The sequence below is a fragment of the Leucoraja erinacea genome, chromosome 21, assembly GCF_028641065.1.
Source record: "Leucoraja erinacea ecotype New England chromosome 21, Leri_hhj_1, whole genome shotgun sequence".
In the NCBI taxonomy this organism is placed as follows: Eukaryota; Metazoa; Chordata; class Chondrichthyes; order Rajiformes; family Rajidae; genus Leucoraja; species Leucoraja erinaceus.
The window spans coordinates 20,462,549-20,470,110 of NC_073397.1; positions in this window are offsets into that span (position 1 = coordinate 20,462,549).

Sequence of the window (7,562 nt, forward strand, 5' to 3'; positions counted from 1 at the left end):
CTTGTTGACTTCGGAATCCGTGGCCTCCAGTACGGAAGCAGCCGTTCCAGGGTTCCCAGGCCGCTGAGAGGACTCTCCCGATGCCGGAGCAACATCACCCGGCGAGAACGGCCTGGAACATCGGGCCTCCGTAGAGGCAACTGTGGAGGCCTCAATAGGCCCGACTATGGGTGAACTGGAGTTGGGGACTGGACTTTGTGCCTTCCCTCATAATGGGAACCATTGTGGGGGGGGGATGTTCTTTATGTTTAAAACTTTTATTAATGTTATGTCTGTATTCCTTCTTCATGTGCTGCAAAATGGCAAGAAGTATTTCACTTCACTACACCTAGGTGTACGTGAATGTGACCAATAAAATACCTTTGATACCTTTTGATAGCCACAGAGAGAGACTTGACAGACTTGTTGTCTGTGGAATGCCAGAGGTTGCGTGTAGACCTAATAGAATAGCTGTGTAGAAAATTATAACAGGTATAGATCGAGTGTACAGTCAGAACATATTTCCCCGGTAGGAAGTATCATATACTAAAGACATAGTTTTAATGTATGAGAAGCAAAGTTTAATAGGGACTATACGACCTGTGGACCTGTTGGGTCCCCATTGTGACGCGAGTCAAGTACACACAAAAGTATTAGATCAAAATGGCAATCTCAAAATGGCGCCGGGCCCGTCAACCCTGCCCCAACTGCGCAGGCGCAGTTGACGGGCCCAGAAAGTGGGAGCACACTGCGCAGGCACGACTGCCAGCCGTTGGGGCCCCATTGTGACATCAGTCAAGTACACACGGATGTATTAGACTTGTCCTGTTCACAGTATAAAGTTAATTAAAGTTTATTAGGTGATTTACTTGGTAAAAAGAACAAAACTTGATACTGCACATCGCAGGCGAATGTTGAGTAAGGCGCCCCCCAAAATTATTGCACAATCATGTATGGTTTTTGCTGCATTTCAGGAACATACATACATATAAGATGAGAGTTCTGGTGGTGAATGCCTGGAACTCGCTGCTGGGGTTGGTGGTGAAGGCAGATGCAATAGCGACTTTTGTATATGGATTACGTGCAGACAGGTAAGGGTTGGTCAAGGCATCATGTTCTGCACAGTAACTATGGGCCAAAGGGCCTGTTCCTGTGTTGTACTATTCTATATGTACATTGTAATATATTTTGTGATCCAATTGATATTGGCCTCATTGAGGTATAAATCTCTTTTGCTACAATGTATGAATCCGAGATTAAATTATGATGACGTGCCAATTCTCAGCTCACAGTCAGTAATCTATTTTAAATAGTACATATTGCAACTTGATCTTCAATATAACAAATGATGATGTTGAAATAAATAATTCTAATTAGAGTATTAGAAAACATCAAACTAACTGAAAAATGCAGCAAGAATGACAATTCAGCCCATTATAAATCTTAGTATCTCAACTTGTGAGTGGTCTGGATATTTTCTGGCATTTCTTAGCACAAGTGCAGCCAAGTTTCAGATTCCCATGTGAATCAGGAGTCATGAACTTATTTGTCTGAGCTTCTTTGGCAACATTCTGGCTGCATTCCACCTCTGGACTCTGGAGTCTAGAGGGAGCTTGCTGAAATTCCCCAGCATTTATGCTGAACTCAGGTCTGCATCAGGTCAATCTCTAACAGGGTCCTTGAGCCCCTTCATTTCAGTGGAAATTGTACGATTGCAAGGAAGCAAGGTAACACAGAACTCACAGTCCTGCCCTGTAATAAGGCTGTGCTACATATTCAGAGGTACCATGTTCCAAGAGTGATATTGAATCCCTGTCGCTCCTGCTGATTGTTAAAAGTGATTTGATATGCGGACCCCAATAATTCCCATTTCCCAAAAATAGCTTGGACCTGTTGGGTCCCCATTGTGACACGGGGCAAGTACACACAAAAGTATTAGATCAAAATGGCGATCTCAAAATGGCGCTGGGCCCGTCAACCCTCTTCCTGTGGAACTTGCAATGAGCAACATGACTGACGCGTTTACCTTTGGTGATAATATATCACACAGAAAGCACCAAGAGAGGTGATCAGATTCTCAAACAAATATACATTTAAAAAGACACCTTCAGCGCCAATTACCTCAATTTTAATTTCTGAATGTCGCTTTATTCAAATATGGCAAAAAAACCTCTACCAAGGCTATTGGGTGCACATCATATTGAAGGTGTTAATAATTAACTTCTGTTTCCCTAAATTAAACAGTTCATCTGTTTCGATCCCACCCACTGAGATACGATTCAAAGTCTTTGTGGAATTTAGCAACAATACAAATTGTACTACTTGCTTCATCAAAACTCAAAGTGTTTAATCTAAAGATTAGGCAGCAAAGAATTAATTAAAATCAACAATGCCTTGGCCACATGAAGAATATATACGTGAAAGTTAGCAGTAAACCACTCTTTGTCTTCTCAGATTATCAAAATCGTTTTGTTCATCTGCTACATTGGTACGTGGTAAAATTGCTTCTCTGTAGATATATTTATTTAATACATTTTAAGTGATAAAAGCATACCAACTTAAATGTAACACTGAGTTGACCAAAGATTCAATGATAAATGCTGACACAAATCTTTTGCCATGGTAAATACTGCACAGCAAGTTAAATAATGGCCTCCTAAATGGCACTGATATAGTGTTACAAGGTTTCCTGGCTATTAACTACAGATTATTTCTTCAGAAACCCACAGGGAATTTGTCAAATTGTTAATCCTCTTGTGTGTCCATCAGTCACACGTCACATAAATTACATACATTGACAGTTGGCGTCTGTATAGAGCTCTGTTGGCAGAAATGTTGAGCAAAACAGTCATTTCTGACCTAAAACTGAAATATTTATATTTATTATGAAGGATACTACCAAAGGGAAACTTTATGGTTATGAAATAATTCTGAAAACTCAGCTGTTGATTATAAACCACTTGAACTTTGCAGATGCAGCTTGTATTATCTGCCTTCCTCCAATCCTTTACGGTATTAGATCCCTATGGTGGGAATCTAATATTACTCGTGGGAATCTAATTATCACCCTTTACATTAATGTTATTGTTCTCATCACTTCAAAAGAAAATGGCAATTTGTAAATAAATGCACAAGAAACAGATACTCAATAAATTTACAAAGGAAATTGAGAAAAGCAATCTTCAAACATGGTACAACCACGAGGCAGCTGTGAGACAGAGAACATTATTCAGTGATGTTGACAAGATTATTTGTAGATAAATATGCAAGGTGTGAGATTGTTAAATCTTAGACATTTTTAATATAAAACGCTCTAGATAATTAATCATTATCCCACAGAGAATTCAATAATTGATCTGGTTAGAGCCTTACAGCGTTTGCAGCGCCAGAGACCTGGGTTAGATCCCGACTATCTGTGGCGTCTGTACGGAGTTCATATAGTCTCCCCATGACCGCGTGGGCGTGCGTTTTCTCTGAGTTCTTCGGTTTCCTCCCACACTCGAAAGGCTACAGGTTTGTAGGTTAATTGACTTGGATTAAGTGTAGATTGTCCGTAGTGCGTGTAGGATAGTGTTAATGTGCAGGAATCCCTGGTTGGTGCGGACTCGGTGGGCCGAAGGGCCTGATTCCATGCTGTATCGCTAAACTAGAGAATAAAAATATGTATGTCTTACAGCAGGATAAGGACACATCTTTTTATAAAATAACCCTGGACTGACCTTCAGGGTCTTCAACACATTTAAATAAAGGCCAGAATCAGAGGAATGCTGGTACCTCGGAGGTTTAGGTTGAAGGAGATTAGAGAGGTAGGTTAGAGTAATACCATGGAAGTAAGCCAAAAACAATAAAAATGAGGATAAAAAATGTAAATGGGGCCCTATGTAAATTAGCAAGTGCAGGGACAATGAGGAAATGTACTTGAAATGAGTTAGGATATACGCATCAGATTTTTTGTTGAGTTCTATGAAGGTTAGAATGAAGGCATTGGTATTGGTATTGATTTATTACTGTCATTTGAATGGTACAATGAAAACTTCTTGTTTGCGTGGTGCCCAATCAAATCAAATCGTACAATCAAGCCATACACAAGTACAGCAGGCAATGCAAAGAGGAAAATACCAGAGTGTGGAACATGGTTGCACAACATTATAATATTATAGTTACAGAGAAAAAATCCAGCTTCCACACTGAAGGTGGGAAGATCGGGACTACCCCCTAACTTACAGGAGGATCGTTTGACAGTTTGACCGATGTATTTAAGATATTCCTGGGTCTCGTAGTATGTGCTTTTAAACTTTTGTATCTTCTGCCCAATGTGGAAGGGGAGAAGAGAGCATGATTTGGGTGAAAAAGATCCTTGAAGATATTCTAAATGTAATAAAAATAATCCGCAGGCTCTGGTTTATACCAAAGATAGACACAAAATGCTGGAATAACTCAGCAGGTCAGGCAGCGTCTTTGGAGAAAAATGGATAAGCGACGTTTTAGGTCAGGACACTTCAAACTATTTGTAGCAGGGAGAGCATGAAAAAAAACTGAAAGCAAAAAAAAGGAACCTTGTATTTCGTTTGGATAGCTTACAAGCTAATGGTATGAACATTAAATTCTCCAATTTTAGGTACTTCTATAAACACCAGAGATGCTGCCTGACCGGAACAGCTGCATCCAAGACCGCATGAAACTGTAGAGAATTGTGGACGTAGGCCTGACCATCACACAAACCAACCTCCCTTCCATTGACTCTATCTACCCTTCACGCTGCCTCGGAAAGGCCACCAACATAATCAAGGATGAGTCTCACAACAGACACCCAGACACTCCCTCTTATTCCCTCTCCAATCAGGCAAGAGTTACAGGTTTGAAAATGCACACCTCAAGATTCAGGGACAGTTTCTTCCCAGCTGTTATCAGGCAACTGAACCATCCTATCACCAACTAGAGAGTGGTCCTGACCTACCATCTATCTCATTGGAGACCCTCGGACTAGCTTTAATCGGACTTTACTGGACCTTAAGAAGATATATTTAATAAGGTTATATATAGGTTATCTGTGGTGAATATGGTTATATATAGATGCTGCCCTGAGCTAATTGGAACTTGAGCATGGACATGAAGTTGAAACGTTCGATTTTTCAGCATGGTATGTTTATTGGAAATTAGATAAGGGTAAGAATGACTCGTGTCTCGAGTATTGAATAAGTACACCAACTAGAAACAAGCCTGCACATATTTCATATCTTCAATGTCACAAAATGCTTCACAGTCAATTAAATAATTTTGAAACTTATTTTTTGATGTAACGTGGCTGATTTTGGAGATGGTTGTCTTTTATATATCAAAATTAATATTTTTAAGTTTGTTGCTGCATGGAAAATAAGTTTTGACATTCCATTTAATACACCTGCTCATCCGTTGCTTAATCATCTAATCCTCAATTCTAAAATTACAATAATTCTATTAGGTTTCGAGAAACTACTTAGCTGAATAACAAAAAGTTAACCAATGGATGTTTTGATGAGCAGCTAATGAGTTATAGTAAGGAACTAGACTAAGTGGGACCCGTTGGGTCCCAGCATCACACAGGAGGGCTGGTCCCCCAACGCAATGTTCCACATCTCCACCAATTCCAATATAGGTGGCCAGTGGGGGGGGGGGGGGGGGGCTTTCTGGAGTGCTAGTGTGGGTGTTGTGGGCTGAAGAGATTGGTTTCCAGGGTGCTAGTATGGACATTGTGGGCCGAATGGATTCTTGGGCTGGCGGCTCAGTCACTGAAGCCTGTTGTGCTGGCAGCTCGCTCACTCACAGCTGGTGGGCTGGAAGTTGACTAACGGCTATTCCTTGAAATTCCATTTCAAGCAGGGTGCAAGGCCCACAAATTCAAGTGCAGTTTCATACCATTTCAAGCAGGGTGCAAGGTTACTGAAGACAGCAAGTCGTGACCTCTTCCTCCTCCATCTTGCAGAGACTGAGCCATGCCTACACTTCTGGGTTTTATAGTCCCTCCCCCCTCCCACTAGAAGGGGCGTGTCCTTCATGGCATGATTGACAGGAGAGAGAATCTCAACATTTTTTAAACACTAATAACTCTTTTATTTTTAATCGATGGGAAAAATCCTCATCACCTGATGAGTGGAGGGGGCCTCTGAGTAAGATGGCTAAAAATCACAGCCGTACGTGGTAGCGTTTTTTCTAAAATCAATATAAAGCGCAAACAGGAAGTGGTCAAGATTAGACTTTTAATTATAAATTAGGGCAACTTTAATTAGGTACGGCAACTTTAATTAGGTATGGCAACTTTAATTAGGTATGGCAACTTTAATTTGGCAACACAGCTTTAGCATTTCCAAACCAAAGGCAACACAGCTTTAGCATTTCCAAACCAAAGGCAACACAGCTTTAGCATTTCCAAACTATATTTCCAAACCATATTAAGGGCACTGGCAGGTCAGTAAAAACACTCACAGTTTAGTAGACATGTGTTCAGTGTTATTCACAGCTCAGACTGAGAGATGTGACCCTCTCGCTCCCCCATCTTACAGAGACTGACTGAGGCACTCAACACTTCCGGGTTTTATAGTCCCTCCGGAAGGGGCGTAGCCTTCAGGAGAGAGAATCTCAACATTTTATAAACACTAATAACTCTTTTATTTTTCATCGATGGGAAAAATCATCTTTGTCCTGCGCAGCGGAGGGGTCTCTGGGTAAGATGGCCAAAAATCACAGCCGTAAGTGGCAGCGTTTTTTTTCTAAAATCAATATACAGAACAACAGGAGGTGGTCAAGATCAGACTTTTAGTAATATAGATTATCAAACTGAGCTATTTTAAATGCATTCAAAAATAGCCTTGAATGCTCAGTTTAAAATCCATGTTGTTAGTTCTGTTATATCAAGTCATGTTATATCACTAGTAAATAACATATTACTGTACATGCACAATGTTTACAGTTTAGTTTATTGTCATGTGTACTGCAGCTCCAGTCAGTAAATTATTTTTTTACAAATCACTAAGATGTTCATTCAGCTGAATAGACCAAGTAGACTGGAGCAGATTTCCTTGTGCAGATTTTTATCACTAGTTATTTTCTCAGTGACATTGTGGAGCTGTTTTATGCTTCATCATGTCTGAACATATTGCCTCAGGAAGTATAAGGAGTCTTTATCCCCAATGCTTGGCTGCTTTTCATTTGACATACTGACAATTTTAGCTTTGCAGGAAGATGACAAACATTCATTTATTTAACAATTTCACAGATAATGATGCCCCATACATGAAAGATGGTTTGTACATGTATCATCTTGTAAATTATTTGTTGCCTGCAATAATAGTTCTTTAACATGCAGAATTTATGCCTGAAAGAATCCTTCAACTTACACCCTTATTGGCAACGCAATGGAAATTTGATAGGACTTCTTAATTATTTTTTAAACGTGGTTGGATAGAGGGTTAGCATCAGTTGAGAATCTGAGTGAGCAAAATTATTTAAGTTTGTAGCAGTTTATTGAATAAGTAGCACCAACCCACTGTTGAGGGGAAACAGAAAATCTATTGCAACTTAAAACTGAGTTACAAAATTAAATGACA